Below are 21373 nucleotides of genomic sequence, written 5' to 3'. Positions count from 1 at the left end.
TATACTTGACAGCTCCCTGTAATCCTCTTATCTTCGGTTTTACCAACAGCAACGGAAGAGGAGCTTTAATAACATACACACCTGCTTTCTTTACTTTTCACATGCCCTGGGAGTAAATTATAGGGACAGAAGCAGCCCCCATTGTTTGTAAACACTCTTGACATGTGCCCATGTGATTTAAAAGAGCTGTGGAACAGTGCTGCTGGTCCCATCCATGATAAAACAGTTTGCCCCAGCTTCCCAATTGGTTCTGCCAGAAGGTTTGCACCGCACTGACCTTGCCTCTTCTCTCCATTGGCCTGGCCAGAGAGAGATCAGGTTAAGCACCATGTTCCCAGTGCACCATCTGTTACTTCCCCAAGCATGTGTTAGCTGTGAGTTGGAGAAAAGCCTGGGATTGTGGTTGCATAGGTACACAAGCCATGTGTAGGTTTTCCCCAATAGAAACCACACACAATGTATAGATGTCAGAGGCCGAGCTAGAGGGAACTAAATGTCATTGGGCGCAGAACCAGAAGCATGGCTCTACGGTCCAGTTCATCACCCGGTTTCTTCGTGTGTGCAAATTTGGGCAAGGTGGGTGATTAAGATCAATAGGTTTTATAAGCCTGTTGTTTGGCCCAAACGCCTCCAGCTAATTCAAATTATGTATTTCCTGGGTAACTGTAGTAAAATTGGACACCTTGAGTGTATGCAAGACATTAGGGGGTGTTGCTTTTTGTCCCAATCTTCACACAAAGCCTCATCTACACTTACAAAGACCGGTTACCCAGTTTGGAGAGTCCTGAAGCTCTTCCAATCTGTATGGAATTTCAACATCCTTGCGGGGACTTTGTTACCTCACCATATACCCCTTGTTGCAGATAATGCACGATAAGCGAAACAGATCTCTAGTGGATTCCATTGATTTCTTCCTTTCATGTGCCTCTTGCCTTATCAATAAGTGATTAGTTAAAAGAGAAACTCAAAACTTTTGTCAAGAGCTTCTTGAAAATCCAGATGCTATCAGCATGTTTGTTTGTTGCTAACCCACAAGGTTGCCCCCCCCATAAGGTTAGTAAGGTAAGAATTCTCTTTGAAAAAAAGGAAAGCTAATAAGTTCCTCAGCAAGGCTTATTCTTCTGTTTGGCTAACTGTTGTAATCGTAGAAACACCTTAAGGTGTAAAGTTAATGCCTTGACTTGCTCCTCAAATTGCTTCTTGGCTTGCCTTACTGTAGGTTTATATTTAATTTGTAGGAATCTATAATCTGTTTCTCCCTCTATTAGAAAAAAAAGTTTAATAAAGGAGGTTATCATGTGTTAGCCGCTTAACCACGTTTCTCAATTTTTTCATGTTTTGTGCCTTTTCCTATTTTCAATAGATGGCTTTACATAAACTCCCCTCCACACTTTCCTACTTCCTTTAAACTAAATCCTCCCATTCTTAATCATTTGAAAAGCAGAACGTTCTGGTATAATGCTTTATACACAGTTCATGTGCTTTCAGGTAAATACGAGTGGACATTAAGATGATGAAAAAGCAAAGCTACCATTTTAATTCTCAGGTATATGATGAACCTCTCAGTTTAAAAGGCACGCACACGTACCAGCCACATTTTGACTCGTAAATCAGTTTTCTGCAAGGATCTTTCATTCACAGGCCTCTGAGCCCCTCGATTTTACTGAGTCAGTGACCACCCTGGTGCATTTTGCATACAGCAGAGAGCATTAGATTTAAACACTTGCTTGAATACCTTGGCAAAACAAAAACACACTATTTTCTGATTGGCAGGTCTAAGTGCTTACCAAGCCAGATTAATTTGGCGTATTAAATTCTGTAAGTTTCTGTTAATAACCTGTGGAGGCTGGAAAGTATTTTTCATTTCATAACTCCTTCTGTAGTTCTTGGCAGGGCTCGTGAATATGATGGAGAGTTACCCTCATCCCCTCTGGTGAAAGAGTAATAAAATGTATTTTGTGCAAGAGCCAAAATGAGATTAAAGCCCGAGTCTGTGCAATGTTCATAAAGCTAGGTTTTCAAACAAAACACTCCGCTTCAACCCCCTGCCCCCAAAAACTTCACTTAAAATAAAGAAGTCTAGGGGAGAGTGTTGGGGGAGTTGGTGCTTCAGTTCTTAAAAGGCGTCTTGTACTGTCCTTTATTTCACCTAAGTAGCCTTTGAGTCACCTTTTCATTTTCTCTGAAGAGCATATCCACCCAACAGACTGAAGCTGCGATAACAGTCATACACAGTCATACCTTGGTTGATGAACGCCTTAGCAGTTGAACGTTTTGGCTCCTTAATGCCGCAAACCCGGAAGTGAGTGTTTCGGTTTGCGAATGTTCTTTTGGAAGCCAAACGTCCGGCGGGGCTTCCGATTGGCTGCAGGAAGCTCCTGCGCCCAATCAGAAGTCGTGCCTTGGTAGTCGAACGGACTTCCGGAACGGCTTCCGTTCGGCTTCCAAGGTACGACTGTACTTCACTATCCTGGGAAGTGTAGTTTCGAGGGGAAGGGAATACGAGGGAACTAACAGAATCCTCGCGCCAAGCTACAATTCCTTGGGTTGCTTCTTTAGGCCACCACTCTTTCAAGCAGCTCAAGTTGGCAGTGTTAGAAACTCAGGACAGGAAGGAGAAGAAGAAGAGTTTCGATTTGATATCCCGCTTTATCACTCCCTTTAAGGAGTCTCAAAGCAGCTAACATTTTCCTTTCCCTTCCTCCCCCACAACAAACACTCTGTGAGGTGAGTGGGGCTGAGAGACTTCAGAGAAGTGTGACTAGCCCAAGGTCACCCAGCAGCTTCATGTGGAGGAGCGGGGAATCGAACCCGGTTCACCAGATTACGAGACTACCGCTCTTAACCACTACACCACACCAGCCACCAGGGGCCACATGTGACTACTAGGACAGTAATGGGAAACCTGTCAGTAGCTCTGATAGGAAGCCAGCAGTTCTACTATAAGAGCAAAGGAATAATTGCAGCTTCAATGCAGGGCTGTTTCGAAGCTTTAGGAAAAGCTGTTCAGATGTAACAGCACCTGTATAGCAGGGGGAAAGCGGGAAGGAAGAGAGAAGAATGAAAGAAAAAGCACTTAATCTCTTAAACGAGGCTTTGAAAAATCGAAAGAAATTACGTGCAGATTAAACAACCAGGTCAGACAAGGAACCAGCGGCAATTAACCCATCTCAAGGCAGTAAGACAATACTGAGAAACAAAATTGCAGGCCTAGGTTAAATCAGTAAGTATAACTCTTGGTGTATAAACAGTATTGCCTGCCCAATTAAATTTCCTTTAATTAGATGTTAGGAAAAACCCCGTTAGTACAACCCCCCAAGAGACCAAGACTTTCTATGACAAAGCCTAAGTTCACAGCTATTAAAATTACTCCAAGATGACAAGCTCCTGGGTTCCTTTGTTGAACTGGAGGAGAGTTGGCTTTTCATGTAAATAAACCTTCTACTCAGCTATTCCCGGGGATCATTTTATTGCACAATATATACGCAACTGTTTCTTATTTAACAGCTTCATGTGTCGCAAGGAAGAGCCATTTTCCAGGCAATAAATCACCATAGTTTGTAGGTGACAAGTGTCATTTTGTGTGCACAGACAACTTGCTAGCAGGCCTCAGGGCTATATAGCTTATAGCTCCATGAGTAGCAGCCAGCATCTTTTGGCTGGTGGCTATAATAATGTAACTGGAGGATGAGAAAATTTATTTCTTGTACCAATGCTATTAAAACATTGCATCTTCAAGAGGCTAACGGCTCTGCTGAACCACAACTAAAAAATATAACTGTGCCTATGGAGGAACCAGACATGAGCAAGGCAAATAGTTCCAGACACATTGATGGTGCTAACATTCAGCATTCCACCTCACAAGGACTGTTAATAGCACTAAAGGAATACTGTGCAATGGGGAAAAGATGTGGTTTCTGAAGGCTACTCCTTGTAGCCATGCAAAATCACCTCTTTCCTTTCCTTGCTTGGGACGGTTGGGTCTGCATGCTTTGTTGCCAACACATGAACCATGAACTGTAGCATGAACCATGAGCCTACGTCACGTGGTTCCTGCTACAGAAGTATAAGATGGGCTGCTCTGCTCTCTGGGAGTAACAGGAAGCTGAGAGAGGTTTTGGCAGAGAAAAGCAAATTTGTTTCACCCTGGAGAGGGTCGAGGAATTCCCTCCGGTCTGGAGGCTTGTAGGAGCGAAGACAAAGAGAGATGGCAGCAATTAGGGCAGTGTTTTCCAAACCCCCATCATCCCAGTATACCTGAAGGAATGTCTCCACTCCTGTCGTTCAGCCCGGACACTGAGGTCCAGCTCTGAGGGCCTTCTGGCAGTTCCCGCACTGCAAGAAGTGAGGTTGCAGGGAACCAGGCAGAGGGCCTTCTTGGTAGTGGTGCCTGCCCTGTGGAATGCCCTCTCATCTGATGTCAAGGAAATAAACAACCACCTGACTTTTAGAAAACATCTGAAGTTTTTAATGTTTGATGTCTTATGTTTTTAATATTCTATTGGGAGCTGCCCAGAGTGGCTGGGGAAACCCAGTGAGATGGGCGAGGTACAAATAAATTATTATTATTATTATTATTATTATTATTATTATTATTATTATTATTATCCCTAGCTAGCAAGACAAGCGGTCAGGGATGATGGGAATCCTTGTCCGAAAACAGCCAGAGACGCAAGTTTGGGAAACACTGGTTCAGAGTGTGAATGGCAGACTTTGCAAGGCCGCTCTTGCAAGGAAGGATACAAGCATGCTCTCCTAGCCCCAGCTTCTGTTACACTTGGAGGTATTTAGAAAAACAAGTTTGGAGTAAGAGTCAACCACTGGTGGCTCTTGAACCAATTCAGCTCAAGGGATTCTGTGTGGCTCCACAGTTGCCAGCAAATTGGAACACACAATTGTTGAGAAAGAAGCATCTATGGCAACAGGATTTTCACAGCCGGCACTGAATGGCTGGTCTAGTACTCTTCAGTCACTGCTCACAGTGGCTTTCCTGGAAAACTAGTTGCCAGCCAGGGCTTTACAGTGCCTACGAAAACATTAATATTTGGGCTGCAACTGAAGCCATTTCTGATATGCGCACGCATACCTCTGACTTGCATAAAGGTAAAGGTACCCCTGCCCGTACGGGCCAGTCTTGACAGACTCTAGGGTTGTGCGCTCATCTCACTCTATAGGCCGGGAGCCAGCTATCCGCAGACACTTCCGGGTCACGTGGCCAGCGTGACAAGCTGCATCTGGCGAGCCAGCGCAGCACACGGAAACGCCGTTTACCTTCCCGCTAGTAAGCGGTCCCTATTTATCTACTTGCACCCGGAGGTGCTTTCAAACTGCTAGGTTGGCAGGCGCTGGGACCGAGCAACTGGAGCGCACCCCGCCGTGGGGATTCGACCCACCGACCTGATGATCGGCAAGTCCTAGGCACTGAGATTTTACCCACAGCGCCACCTGCATCCCCTGACTTGCATAACCAATGATTTATAATACCTAGAACGAAATCTTTTGAGATGACTATCCCTATTAGTTAATTGCTTATAAAAAAGAAAAAAATATTTCCTCCAGGTGTTGTTTAAGCACTCTGCTTAGTGTCAATGTCAAAACTTTCTTCGTAAACATCAAGGTAAGTTTACTAAACTCTTCCAAAGGAAACCGTATCCTCTTTCCCTACTCAACTCCTAACTGCAAAACAAAGCAAAGATTTAAGATTTTGTTTGAATTGGTGTTAAATTGCAGCCAGGGATCCAAAGAAACCCTTTCAGGGCTGGATTACGACTCAGATGAAAACATTAACAAAGCCCAAGAATTTCAACCCAATAATTCAGGCTCCCTAAAGTGTTCATTTAAATGAAACTCATTCATTTCCTAACTAATAATTTATACTTTTAATAATAAATAAATAAAACTCCCATTAATTTTAGTAACATTTTGACATTGACTGTAGTCATACAAATAAATTCTTTTATAAGCAGAGCTAGACTTAACCCCCCCCCCCCCAAAGAAAAACTCTTTCACAACTGGAGGGCAGACAGAACAAGACCAGAACTGGATACAATGCAAATCTGTTTATCAAATGATTGATAATAGATAAACTGATCAACACTTTTAGCACCATTTCTATGTTTGTCCCCCCCCCCCCCAATAATCTATGTAGACTCATGATCAGAAATAATAAGATTTCAGGTGGCTTATTTTCACAAGACCCCCCCCCCCAAATATTCATCACAGCAGATGACCAATTCAGACAGACCAATTCAACTCAGCGCTGTGGCGCCACGAGAATCGTTACGAAATAACTCGGCGATGCCGCAATTTCTGTATGCCTAAGGGCTCTTGAGTCAACACCACCAGAGGTTCTTTCTTTTTGCGAGAAGAATTCCAGGTATCAAGCTTGAGAAAAGCCGCTTCCTGAGAACTGGGAGACTTGCTGCCCCCTTTAGTGTACAGCACAGAAACAAGCCCCAAAGTAAAGACGAATTATTAGTGCTGCAAATATTTTTCGGGAGCTGAAAGGGGCAGTGGGATGTATACAGTAAGTAGTCAGACCGTGAGAACCACAAGCTTTTTCCAGACTGATTTTTTTAAAAAAGGAACATATAGCTTGCTTCTAATTTATCATTTATTAGTAGCTCTCACAGAACCCAAAGCACAGCTTTTAACTTCCCTGGAACACGGACCAGTAAGCAATGAGGCGGCAGCAGCAATGTCACCTTGAGCCTAATGACCCAAAGGCATAATATCGCCTACAAAAGCAGCTGCTTTTATTTTAACAGCTACAGGGGGGAAAGGGGGTGGTAAAAGAGTCCTGGCCTAGTTGAACTACGAGCTAAAAGCAGTACAGCTATAGAGTGATACTCTGGTGCAGTGGCTGCATGGGCAAAATCCAGGTCTAAATCCCAAAATGAAACACTGGCTTAACTCGACACTAATCTTGCTGCGTGAGGCTATAAACCGGAGACCCAGGTCACATTTATATATATATGTTCAAATATATAAAAGGATGTCATATAGAGGAGGGAGAAAGGTTGTTTTCTGCTGCTCCAGAGAAGCGGACACGGAGCAATGGATCCAAACTACAAGAAAGAAGATTCCACCTAAACATTAGGAAGAACTTCCTGACAGTAAGAGCTGTTTGACAGTGGAATTTGCTGCCAAGGAGTGTGGTGGAGTCTCCTTCTTTGGAGGTCTTTAAGCAGAGCCTTGACAACCATATGTCAGGAGTGCTCTGATGGTGTTTCCTCCTTGGCAGGGGGTTGGACTCGATGGCGCTTGTGGTCTCTTCCAACTCTATGACCCACACACATTTAAAGTACTCATTTACCACTCTTAACTGCCACAACTTCTCCCCCCTCCCACACACAAAAAAAGAATATTGGGAACTGTATTTTGTTAAGGATGCTGAGAGTTGGGAGATTTGTGAGGGATCTCTTAACAACCCAGCGCTCTTAACACACTATTGTTCTCAATGTTCTTTTTTTCTGGGGGGTGGGGAAGAGCTATGGCTGTTTAAAGTGGGATACAACAGAGCTGTAACTGTACGGCCTGGATGTGGCTCTACAGACCATCTTGGAACACAAACCACCTGGAATACAACCAGAATAAATAACTTTAGTACAGTATTCGCAAACAGCAGCAGCAAGACTAAATAAGTGCAGAGAGTGGTTTTGGAGCAAAATGCAGGTGGAGAATAGGAAACATCAGTTTTCGTTTACCTGACTAGTAACCACCTACACTGATGGACATTAGTCAAGTTGACCAGACGTTAAGCTAATCATTACACATAAAGCTCTTAAAAAACTGTGTAACATTCCTAAGTACTTCATCACTTGAAGGTTCCCCCCCCCCCAAAGCCTTAGAAGGTCATTTGACTCACCCACTTCCCACACTTCCACTCATTGCTGAGAAAACTTTCCAGATCATATGCCTATAAGGATGACAAGCATATTCTCCTGGCTACTTGGCCCAGAATGCCTCGCTCTGAGGAAGGAATCCATTGGCCCTTTATCTCAGAGTGGACAGGAGAGAGCAGGGTTAGAAACTGAGATATGAAAGCGAATTGCTAAATGGCACCTTAAACTGAGGTTATGGGCGCAACAACGGAATGTCTTGGCGTGCTTTTTTTGTAATCAGAATGCATAGCTGAAAAATGAATGAACTGCAGCTAAAATATTATGTTCATTTTTCACAGGGTCTAGTCCTTCCCCTACCCACCCTCCTAATATTCTTAAGGGGGTCTCTTCTCCAGTCTTTGGAAAGTAGCTGGAAGTGGGGAGGCAGAAAAAGCTCTTCCTTTCCTTCCACTCTGCAGTTTTAATCAGAAATCTTAGGCGAAGCACTGCACCCAGATCTCAGAAACGGCTTGCGCTGATGACATTCCCTAGATGCGCATAGAACATGGGTAGGCAAACTAAGGCCCAGGGGCCGGATCCGGCCCAATCGCCTTCTAAATCTGGTCCACGATCAGTGTGTTTTTACATGAGTAGAATGTTTTATTTTTTATTTTAAATGCATCTCTGGTTTATTTGTGGGGCCTGCCTGGTGTTTTTACACAAGTAGAATGTGTGCTTTTATTTAAAATGCATCTCTGGATTATTTATGGGGCATAGGAATTCGTTCATTTCCCCCCCCCAAAAAAAAAAATATAGTCCAGCCCCCACAAGGTCTGAGGGACAATGGATCAGCCCCCTGCTGAAAAAGTTTGCTGACCCCTGGCCTAGAACAAGGGGAGTTTTGAACACTGGCTGTGGCAGAACAAAAGCAAGCAGGGCTGCAGAGAGAGGAGCAGAAGGAACGTGGGAACGTGGCAGGTCTCTTTAGCAGATGAGTTCAGGGCTGGGGAAACTGTGGCCTTCCAGTTGTTGGGACAGCTGCCATCAGCTCCAGCCAACGGCAGTGGATGATGGGAACTCAAGTCCAGCAAGATCCAGAGGACCACAAATTTTCTGAGGACTTCTGTTTCTACATATTTGATACTCTTTTGCAACTTGATTGCATCAGGATTCAACAAACTCAACTGCAATATGTTTGAAAGTTGAAGGTGTACAGTAAGTGTATGTCTAGGGACAATGGATAAAACAAACATGATTAGCTGTACTGCTGGATAAGTGTTTAATTGTTATTTGTTTAAAAAGCAAAAAAGGAGAAGTTTTTTTTTAAAAAAACCAAACAACTGCAAAATAAAAATACATTTCTAAAATGCCAAGTCTGTAAAATACAAAGTCTTGTATTATTGTAAAATACAAAGTCTTGTATTTTTGAGACTCCAGCGAATAAAAAAATCCAGTGTTTTCTTCCATCTTAGATTTGTAAAACAGCCGTTATAAATGTACTTCTGTTCATCATTGTTAAAAGATATCTATCTTCCGCCTTTTGGGATCGGTGTCCTCATTATGCAGCATGCAAACGCCATCACAAAACCTAACTCGAAATAATTGATTTCTACAATTAAACCCCTTGAAAATAAGCAATTAAAAAAAAACAGTTGGACATCGCAACTGATAAAAATGAATAAAGCATACATAGATGATTGATACATAGACAGATAATATATATATGTCTTCAGGGTCCTTTTAAAAGTCACTAGTGAGAGAGCCACACATACTTCAAGTCAGATCATTTCCCGCAGACACGGGTCACCACTGAAAAAGCCAAGTCCTTGGTTACTGTCACAGCCTAGCTTCTCTTACTGATAGCTAGATAGCAAGGCTCCCAAGGATTATTGTGAAACGCAGGCAGGCTCCTACAAATGCAGGTGGTACTTTAGGTAGGACGGTCCCTTTTGAGGTCTTTAAACTACAAACCCAGCATTTTAGATTGAGCCTGGAGATCAGTACAGAATGGGGGTGTGATATGATTGCTTGGCTCCAAGAGCATCCTTGCTGCTGCATTCCATATCTCATCCACACACAACTCTCATTGCTGAGCCCTAAAAGATGTGCATATGCCTCACTCTAAACGAATTATGAAGTGGTCTAATTCAGCAATAGCTAATGGCCAGTTAGAGCCTACTAAGAAGCCAGTGCAGATAGTAACACATTAAGGATTTATCAGTTCAGCAAGCTAAGATGGATATTCCAGATAGGATAGATAGCCTCTCCTGCATTTTTTATCCAGTCACTCCTGTTTCATGTTCATCATAGACATTGGCAACAGTCGAGGGCAAAATGTCCCTGCAAGGATGACTGTAGAGTTTAAATATGAACAACACCAAAATAATCCTGCTGGTGCAGGTATTAGTTTTCAGAACTATATTCAGCACCACTTAGCAGCTCTTGATATTTCTACTAACAGATAGACAACCTGAGAATAGTATTTCTGGAATTAAAGGAAACCAGAATGCCAAATTATTATACGTACACTATAACAAACAATGGGTACATTACCGCCCTGCTGGGAGGTATGACAGCAGGTTACTATAGTTTTAAGGGAGCGCAGAGGAAAGGGAGAGATGCTGTTCTCCACCTATCAAAAGTTGACATGAATGAGATCACGCGTCCTAGTAGTCTTGAGTCTCTGCTCACCAGGTAGACTTGCTCCCCTGCCCTGAATGTTTACCTGCAGCAGGGAAGAGTAACTACAGAATAGGTAAAGGTAAAGCTAAAAGTACCCCTGACCATTAGGTCCAGTTGCGGATGACTCTGGGGTTGCGGAACTCATCTCGCTCTATAGGCCGAGGGAGCCGGCATTTGTCCGCAGACAGCTTCCGGGTCATGTGGCCAGCATGCCTAAGCCACTTCTGGCGAACCAGAGCAGCGCACGGAACGCCGTTTACCTTCCCGCCGGAGCGGAACCTATTTATCTACTTGCCCTTTGACGTGCTTTCGAACTGCTAGGTGGGCAGGAGCTGGGACCCAACAACAGGAGCTCACCCCCTCGCGGGGATTCAAACCGCCGACCTTCTGATCGGCAAACCCTAGGCTCTGTGCTTTAGACCACAGCACCACTACAGAATAGGGCATATCAACTGAACATATGATTTTTGGTGCCATGGAGCACCCATTATTTTGGGCTCTCCTATCATCCAAGTTGCAAAAAATATCAAAAGGGTAGTTTACAAATCTTGTAAAAGCTATGCCACGCTCACACATAAAACCCTCAACACATCTAAGATCTCTTTACAAGCTGCATTACAAACCCTTGCTATTGTTTCGGGTTGAAATCCCCAAAGGGATAGTTATAATAAAGAAGAGTGGGGAACCTGTGGCCTTTTAAATGTTGCTGGAATACAAGTCCCATCATCCTTGAGCATTGGGCATGGCCACTAAGGGTCATGGGAGTTCGAGTCCAACCACATCTGGACAGTCACAGGTTCTCCGCGATTGTTATAAAATAATAATTTATACCTTGTTCCAAGATTTAAGACAATGAATGAATGAATGAATTTCATAGGTTACTATAAAAAGATGTTCTAATACAGTCTTTCCCGACCTGGTGCCCTCCAGATGTTCTGAAAGACAACTGGTCTCCGCTATCAAGGATGATGCAGTACAGCAAAACATCTGGAAGACACTAAGTTCGTGAAGATTCCTTATGGAAACCACATTCTCACAACACAGAACCTTTGCAGCTGTTCTGTGCAGTTGAAAAGAATAATCCAAGCAGTTGCCCCACAAACACTCTCTGTATTTTCACCACCCATCACAACTTTTATAAAATAATCGCTCTTTCAAAAAGACAGACCTGCTACTTGTTTGGTTTTTTTTTAAAGGCCACTTCTTTGAACTACCATTGTAATGGAGTTTGGATTAGCAGGGAATTCTTAATGCCTCATTCTTAGTTAAAAGCATAAAGACACAGCAGAAGAACAAGAAGGAGCCAGGCCTAATCTTATTCCAGAATGACTTTCATTCCACTCCAATGTCTGCAGGGCTTAAAACAAAATGCCTTTGGAAGACTCCACAATGACCCCACCAGATCTCTATCGCCACTGTCATTATGTCTCATTAATATACTAAAGGCAGTTTCTCTACCAGGCACGATCAAAAACACCCACTCAAAGCCCATCCTAGTCTCCAAATGTTATGGTCAACGTGGAGCTCCGTTTCATAATCAAACCCACCATCAGCTCAGAAAGGGCATGTTTACGTCTCCTGGGAATATTTCCACCCCCCGGAACATGTTCGTGCAAGTCTTAAAACCACCACGTATGCTACCAGAGCAACAGCTGCTGCTGAACTAATTCTCTGCTTCTGTGTGTATATTTTAAAGGAGATTTGCCCTTATCGGTGGAGAATATGAGAACAAATATTAACTGCTTTTTGACATGCAGTTAATGCCCAATGAATTTTTTTTTTTTTAAAAAAAGAAATGTAATAGCTCCAGCCTTATTGAGAATTAAGCTTCCCACGTAAGGATATAGCAAGTAAGATTAGGCTACAAGGGATCTCAGAGAAGGTTCTGTAATTTCAGGTCGAGGTTGTGGTGGTACAATTGGAGCGCCAGATTCGTTCCACACATCTCCAACCTCGCTGACGCCTCTTGCCTTACCATGCCATGCTGAAACATAGACTCTGCTTTGCCAAAGCCCAAGCTTTACCCACAAACCCACCGTCACCACAGCCAAACAAACTCTGGCCAGAACATCACAGTCAGACAGTGGGCTTCCCAGAGCAGCAGCAGCTAAGCAACTGCCATACTTTTAATGGCTTCCGTAAATGAGAATCGTATTTACTTTTTTTTGCATTTCCTTCTCACCTCTCTCCCTACGGACGCACATAATGCTGGCCCCCATCTCAAGCATATGGGCAGGAGCACCTCCCCTTGGACACCTCAAGCAGGGTACCCCACTTTCTTTGAGGTAGAAGGGGTTCCTAAGCCCCACCTCCTCTGCCTTGACTAAGGATCCAACCCAATGCCTTAGCTGCCAACCAGTTGTGACAATTGCTACGAGGTAGGTGAAACCCCCGGGCAGGCCCAATTTGACTGGAGGGGAAATTCCTGCCTGGCCCCAAATACGGTGACCAAGTCTCTCCATGGCAAGGTCTAAGCATGACCTGCTAGCTCACCTTTGGGCAAGGTAGACTACACTTTAAAGCAGTGGTGGCCAAACTTGGCTGTCCAGATGTTTTCCCCAACACTTTATTGGTTTTCTCTTATAACACATAAACATTAACACAAAAGAAAAACATTACACTTGAAGCAACATAAAAACATAACAATAAAAACAAAAAAAGAAAAGAAGCATTGTTTCTTCTTGTTTCCTGGTACATTTACATTGCTAAAAGACTTCATTGACACCCTCCAATCTGAATTTCATTATATCACATATTTAGCAGTTTCCAATTTCATATTTATAACACCAATATCTTCTTTTAGTTACAAACTTCTTATCTTTACTTCCTGTTCTAATCCATAATATTCATTATTATTAATCTTTTTCTATCCCTAAGCCTAATCTGTTACTTCTAGGAATTTCTTATATTACAGTATCTAGCTAGATATTCTTTAAATTTCTTCCAGTCTTCTTGTATTTCCTCTTCTTTCTGGTCGCGGATTCTTCCAGTCAAGTCAGCCAGCTCCAAAAAGTCCATCATCCCTCCAGATGTTTTAGGGACTACAACTCCCATCATCCCTAGCTAACAGAACCAGTGGTCAGGGATGATGGGAACTGTAGTCCCAAAACATCTGGAGGGCAGTTTGGCCACCACTACTGTAAAGGGTGGGAGATCCAACTCTGATGGAGCTGTCAAGTCCAGGTACAGCCCCGTTAAATGCCCACACTGAAAACATGGGGTCTGGTCCCCAGGCCATGCCCACTGCCCCACCCCCCAGGACTGGCTGGTGCCAAGGATGGTCACAGTAACCCCCGTGGCTGAAGAAGGAAGTGGCATCCTCTGCAGGCCATGTCAGGCGCAAAAGGCTTCCCTGGCTTGGCGGAGAGCCATACAAACGCCGCTCCCTGAGAACAGTGAGCAGAACTTCCTATCATGGAATCTTTTTCACAAGCTTCAGGCGCAACCCCTGATTTCATGGGACATAAAACTGTATAACCTGTTTTAGGCCCACTGTAATTACAGAGAACAAGAACAGCAATGCCTGTTATTTAAGATGCCCAACAACCTTTGACTCTAATTGTTATTTTCAACAGTTATTTACATTGTAAAACAGTAAGCAAGTACTGTAATTTTCCACACCTGGTCTGTAGCCCAGAACATTATGGTGTGTTTTTTTTGAAGACTTAGTAAACAATGGCATAATTACACTGGAGACTTTAATTGCAAACATTAAGAAAGGGGAAATTTTATACTTTCGGGAAACTTTCATAGCAATCTGGTTTCTCTGCACCTCTTAAGATATGAAAGACTACATCATCTAGAGTTCAAAGAAACTTGACTTTTCAGAGGCATATTGTATATTTCCTGATGTGGGTTTTCCTCATTTCCTTTTACCATACCATTCATTGATTTCCCCCTGGCTTTTATTGATTTCATGACCTTGGTGGGCTTTGTTGCAGTTATGTGTTGTTGCTTCTGTTTGCTGCTCTTTTGTGTTCTTTAGTTCATTCATGCAACAAGCGTTGGTTTAATTATTTAATGGTGCTTACCACTTTAATTTGGAGGGAAGATAATGCCAGTTAAACTTTTTTTAAAAAAAGTGAACTTTTTTAAACATGAAGAGGAAGTAGACAATAGTGAACAATGTAAAATGGGTGTGTTCTTATTTTTAAATGGAAGAAACTAAAGCAGATTCAAAAGGAAGCTCAGCCAAAAAATGTTACAAAAAGAGAAATAAGCACTGCAGGTATCAGCGTTGGTAGTGGGGTTTTTTTTTGTTTTGCGGTTTCTTTTTAAGTATGAGGATTAATATGACCACTACTACAAGTAGTTTTATATGAGGACAAATTAACAGGAAGGCCACCAGAAGAAGGCAACAGAGAAGTTTCAGAAAGAAGAGGCACAGAAAGCAAATAACGAGCGGAGTAGCAGAAATATAGCAGAATGAACAGCAGATTATAAACGGGGGGGGGGGGGCTGAGCTAAAATTTCATGCGTTAGCAGGAAAGAAGCAGTACAATGATGGAACTAAGAATTGCCTAAAAAGAGGCAGAGTTTGAGAAGAGAAATGGGGATGGCAAACCACAGCAACTAGAGCATTAGCAGGATAACACCCTTCTAGTTCTGTGAGACAGAGGAATGGGGAGCTTGTCGCAGCAGGAGGGGAAGACACCGGAGACTCTTCACTAGCCTGACTCATCTCTGTCTCTTGGCCTCCCTCGTCCCACTCACAGGCTCCGGCTTCTGCCTCCGATTCTAGACTTCTCTCTACCACGATTCTTCCTGCTCACTAAATCCTGTTACCTCTTCAGCTTCCGGCAAGCCCTCTCCCCAGTCTTCTCCCTCTGGCCACTCATCGTTGTCCCACCACCACCACACCCGGGCTCTGAGCCTCCTTCTCTTGGTGGCTCCCCCCACCATTCCTCTGCATCCAACCGGTCCATGACCCTCCCCATCAGCTGCTGCCAGTCAGTGTAGGCAATACTACGCTAGACAGACCAATGGTCTGATTCAGTATATGGAAGCTTCCTGTACAGTGGAGCCTCGTGTTACATACCGCCCTCCTTGCGAACGCTTCGGGTTATGAGCTCCGCTAACCCGGAAGTAGATACAGTGGTACCTCGGGTTAATAACTTAATTCGTTCCGGAGGCCTGATCTTAACCTGAAACTGTTCTTAACCTGAAGCAACACTTTAGTTAATAGGGCCTCCTCCTGCCGCTGCGCAGCCGGAGCAAGATTTCTGTTCTCATCCTGAAGCAAAGTTCTTAACCCGAGGTACTATTTCTGGGTTAGCGGAGTCTGTAACCTGAAGCGTATGTAACCTGAAGGATCTGTAACCTGAGGTACCACTGTACTCCTGGTTGCGAACTTTGCCCCGGGATGTGAACGGAAGTCGCGCGCCGATGGCAGCGGGAGGCGCCATTAGCGAAAGTGCGCCTCATGTTAAGAGCGGTTTTGGCTTAAGAACGGACCTCCGGAACGAATTAAGTTCGTAACCTGAGGTACCACTGTATTTCCCTTCCTCACTCCCACCCCCAAGCACTCCAAGTAGGACACTCCAAAGTGCCATTTGTTTTAATGGAATAGATTTTAGCATCTGCTTACCTCTCCCACAGCCATCGTTAAGGCTTAAATGTGCTTGCAAAATAGAGGAAGCAATGCATAGGTCTCCGTTCTGCTTTTAGGAATGTTGGGCCACATCTTAAAAGATGTTTATCTCGAGTGTATTATTCAAAGAGCAGTCATGCTGTATTCAGAAGTGAATTCAGTGGGGAAGTTACACTGTGATCTTATCTCATGTTTGGAAAAATATCTGTACAACTTGTTTCCTTACTAATTTTCTTCCTTCTGGTTAAATTCATCTCTGTAAGTGTTCCTGTTCCAAATATTTATTTTAAAATCTGAACCATCTCTTATTATTCATTATTTGGCACATATCCTTTGCCTTTGCAGCAGTTATCAGTTCTGCTGAAATGCTTGTTCTTGTCATTTTGGCACCTGTTTCTGGATTTTAAAAATGTGTTTCCCCCCAAAAAAAACCACATAGAAAGCATAAAGGGGAATCTATTTAGTTTATAAAAACAGATTATTGGGGTCTTGCAGATTTAACTTAAATAAATCACCATGTTTCAAGTGCTTTTGACTTACACAGTGTGAATAAATCAGTGCACAAGAAAAACAAGGAATGAATCAAAGCTTCCAAGTTAGAAGGCAGATTTATATTATTTTCCCAACTTGCGTACTTTATAATCAGCAAGGCTGCCTTGGCTCTGGATGTATCTGCCATACAGTTTGTTTTGCTGGCCTCGGAAAAACAGATTCATGAATTATATAAAACCCATTATGTTTTAGCAAAAATCCCTATCCCTATCGCTACGGTCATTAAATTTATCTGGCTCTCACTACAGCAGGGCTCGAGAAATTTCACTGCCAGTATTAAGAATGGAGCTGCGAAGTACTTTTATTTTAAAAGCCTTCATTAGAGGCTATTTCCCCACCACCACCCATTTCTTTCATAAGCTGATAAGAGAGAGAGGTAGAAGGTGCACAGCTATTGTTCAACTTGTAGGGTACTTGCAATTCCCAGAAATAGGATTCCATAAACAGCATTTTACACTGCTATTTAACGTATGGGTTTAACATAAAGAACAGGGAGGTGAAAGTTAAAAAGAAGACTAGTACAAGAGGTTGGATACAAGGGGTTGTATTTCCAACTACTCAGAGGAGACTCACTGAAATTAATGGGCATTGGTTTCAATGGCTGTACTCCAAATACGTCATAGCTAGATGCAACCGAAGATCTGTGTTAGAGAGGTGATAGCTAAATGGCATTTTTAAATGACTTAGATTTCCCTGTACGGGGTGTTAGGGGAAGGGTAGGACCTCCGGTGGGGGATAAGTCTTGGGCATCTAACTGTTTTTGGACTACAACTCCCATCATCCCTAGCTAGCAAGACCAGTGGTCAGGGATGATGGGAGCTGTAGTCCAAAAGCAGCCGGAGACACAAGTTCGAGGAACGCTACTCTGAAGGTTCAAAGCGAACATACCCACCGGAAAGAAAACGTCAAGATGTTTGCAAAACCAGTTTCTAAATCTATCCCAGTTTAGGTAGCGTTTTCTCACTGAAGCGTTGTTATAGCATCCACAAGAATATTTACAGGAACAGAGAGGCGGTCTATTATGATGCAGGGAACTTAATAGAAAAAGACATGGCACTTCCTGTCCAACAGCATCTAGACTGTCTCTCCGTGCCAAAACACCCAAGATGCTCTTTCACTTCTCCTTGCCTCTAGCACAATTTTAACATGTAAACACATCTACTGTGCATACACAAACTCTTTCTTTAAACTTCAAACAGAAATGCAGGAAGTTGCTGAGTTCTGACTCTTTTTATCGGGTGGGGCACCATCTTTTTTTTTTTTTTAAGTATGCACACTGTGTTCCAACCACTTTCAAGAATATCACATGAAGGCCGTGTTTCCCTTTGTCTACCTACCATAAACTTACAAAAGAATGCACACAGGCTGACATAAACACATAATGCTTTCCTAGGGAACAATTTATTCAGATTAAAATCTAATTCAATCTGGAATTAATTGTTCCAGCCCTATACGATATATCTATATGCATATATGATATATCTATATGGACTTCTTACTGACAGCATGCAACCAGTTCAGCAAGGCATGAGTTATGATTCCTTTAAACAGAAATGTGGGCTGTTTTCTTTCTGAACATGCTACTGATAGTCAATGCCTTTGCACGGCTGCTCCTCCTTCTAACCAGTGAAAAGCATGCCACAGTGAGGAAGAAGTCCCAAGTTTGGTTCTGGCATAATTCAAAAGGTTATTAAAGAGTTAGAGGGATAAATTATGCCCTTAAAAGCCCCATTCTAAAAGCTCTTGTTTCTTACTTGCGATTTCCCTACGGTTTGGAGCCAACGGGTTATTCCCAGCTAAGTTATACTCAGCAATAGACCCAGCAAAATTAATCAATTTACTCTGAGTATGACTAACATTGGATATGACTCAATATTTTTATGGTTGCCTGGCTAGGTTTTTTTCGCCTTAATTTTTTGGGTGTTTATTTTATTTTTATTTTTACTGCTGCTTCTGGTTCCATCCCTCCCTCCTCAGGAATTGTTTAACATATATATATATATAAATCTTTATATGGATATTTATCTCCAGACCTTCTAGACAGCTTACTACAATTAAAGCAAGTTAACTACACACAGTAATATTCCATTAAAAAAAAAGAGCAATACGACAAAATAGAAGGAGGCTCAGAAGATCAAGGAAATTATTTGCTAGGTAAAACAAAGGATGCACACACAAACACACTATGGGTATACAGTGATGCCTCAGGTTAAGAACGTAATTCCTTCTGGAGGTCCGTTCTTAACCTGAAACTGTTCTTAACCTGAGGTACCACTTTAGCTAATGGGGCCTCCTGCTGCCGCCGTGTGATTTCTCTTCTCATTCTGAAGCAAAGTTCTTAACCCAAGGTACAATTTCTGGGTTAGCGGAGTCTGTAACCTGAAGCGTATGTAACCTGAAGCATCTGTAACCCGAGGTACCACCGTAACATTAAGAACGTGGAGGTAAAAGTTAAGAAGAAAATTAGCATGAGGGGTTGGATACAAGCTGTTGTAGATCCAACTAAACCTTACTCAGAGGAGACTCACTGAAATTAATGGACATTGATTTCAATGGCTCTGCTCCAAGTATGTCTGGGCTAGATGCAACCGAAGATCTGTGTTAGAGAGATGACAGCTGAATGGCATTTTTAAATGACTTAGATTTCCCCGTACGTTTTACCATCCAGTGGAACACGGTCAAACAAACCTCCTGGACCACAGAATTTTGGACTTTGGGGATGATCACTGAAAACACCCCTTCTGTTGTTTCCCATCAACCAAATGACTCTCCTGATCTGTTCACTGGCAAATACACACTTGAGATTCAGCTATGCCCTCCATGACTTTAGAACCGTCAGGACCTTGGACAGCAACTTCCCCCTCCCCACAAAAGGGGGGTTCAAAGAAAGCACAAGGTCTTTGAGGATGGCACAGGCCTCTTTCTTGACGTGTGGCCCATGTCCTACACAGACGTAAGCGTCAGGTTGGCAAAAGCATTTGCACCATCCCTATTAAACTGCATTGCAGGGTATTTGTTTCAACACGAGTATGTCAACAAACTCATTGGCATGCACGGCAGGTTTGTGCTGCGCCATCTCTGCCGACAGGACTATCCTTCAGCTTGCCATTTAGGTTAGCAGAAATCAGCAGAGGGATGGCCCAGCCATTACAGAAACTTGTGGACACAAGGTGAATCAGTGCCCGTTATCGGGGAAAGTTCACCGCCTACCCTAAGCACATAGCCCAGTAGCATATTGTTGGGTTCACCAGATTCTTCCGGTGCAATCTACTCTACTGACATTATTGGCTCACTTCCGCTTTCAACTTACAGTGAAGTACTCTTGGTGTCGACACACAAAAGAGGTGCTTTTTTCCTCCCAACCCACTGATGCGTCGTAGCAACTCAGCAGGAAAAAGCAATCCTACTTAGGAATTCGTATTACACTGCAGCTCCATCTAAACTAAACTAAAATTAAGAGTTCATGGTTAAAGTATGCCCCAAATGACAAGTTCTGTCTTATAGTGTCGAAATTTAGGCAGCATTATACATGGCCGGCCTTCAGAAAGTGCAAGGTTCTGCTGAACGATAAAAGGACTCCTTTGTAGCTGACAAGATGATGAATGAACACACACAGCCATGCAAGGCTACACTACCCACGCCTAAACAGCATTTCCTTCTTAGGCATGCATTAAATTAAAAGCCAGACCAACAAGTAAATGGTACCCATCTTTATCCCATGAAAATACAAAATTGGAAGCGTCCAAATGACAAAATAGCTCCACGTTAAGACATTTTGTTCCTTTTGTACATCAGGGAATCCCCCAACTGCTACTATCCTAGGTTAAATTGACAGGATCTTTTGAGCTTCCCTGCATACAAGATGAACGTAAACCCAAGCAGTTCAACAAAGCATGGCTAACTTTCTCCTTGGCCAGAGGCTGGGAAATCAAAGGACCATATGCCACATGGTATGCTTGAAGCATGTTAAGAATGTAAACCATCTTCCAAGAAGTCAAAAGCCCACAATTCAAAATAAGTAAGATAGAGTGTGAGTGTGATATCAATAACCTCTAGCTTTATTCCACAACCCATGAAAAATAATATCAACTGGTGGGTGGGACTAAGAGAGGGAACCTCTGCTCAATACACTTAGGCCAGAGACTGTGCCGATGTTCAATTTTCTATTTAAAAGACATATCAGTGTCTTATAACACTAGGAATAGGCTAATGACTCAACCTGGTGTCTTATGTAGGCAAGCAATTTACAGCCAAATTTAGAAGCATTTCATATCGGTAGCAAAAATATAAGCCCACAGTTTTTAGCACCTGAGAAAAATAGTTCTCCAGGCATTAAAATGAATACAGTTGGACATTCTTGTAAGTTGGACTTGAATGTGCGTGCTGCAAAATTCAATGTGGTTTTCACCCAAGCAGTAGACTGGAGGGGGGAGGCTGCCTAGTCAAGCCTCTTCTTCAATCTCCTCTCCCCCTCCTTGAACAATCCAATAAAGACTTAGCAGCGCTTTGGCAAAGCCAAATATAGAGAACTATTTCGGTAACCTACGGCGTAACATTTGACACGCAAACACCCCAGCACTATTGCATGCAGCTCAAAATGGTACAGTCATCTGCTCTTTGTGTAGACAAGCCCACAATAATAATAAAAATTCCGATACTTTTAACATCACCAACGTATAAAAGCCATAGCCACAGTATGCATTTCTATCCAAACTTTCAAAAGTTA

At 42.9% G+C, this 21373-nt stretch overlaps 1 protein-coding gene across 6 annotated transcripts in view; it reads right to left on the bottom strand.

The window, feature by feature from the left end:
• Positions 1–21373, bottom strand: part of LRRC8D (leucine rich repeat containing 8 VRAC subunit D) — a 78006-nt gene that overhangs the window by 9844 nt on the left and 46789 nt on the right. The window lies entirely within an intron of this gene.

Source organism: Podarcis bocagei (genome assembly GCF_964188305.1).
Source record: "Podarcis bocagei genome assembly, chromosome: 5".
NCBI classification, from domain to species: domain Eukaryota; kingdom Metazoa; phylum Chordata; class Lepidosauria; order Squamata; family Lacertidae; genus Podarcis; species Podarcis bocagei.
Note: the sequence above shows the minus strand (reverse complement) of the source record. Positions and strands in the feature narration are given on the sequence as shown.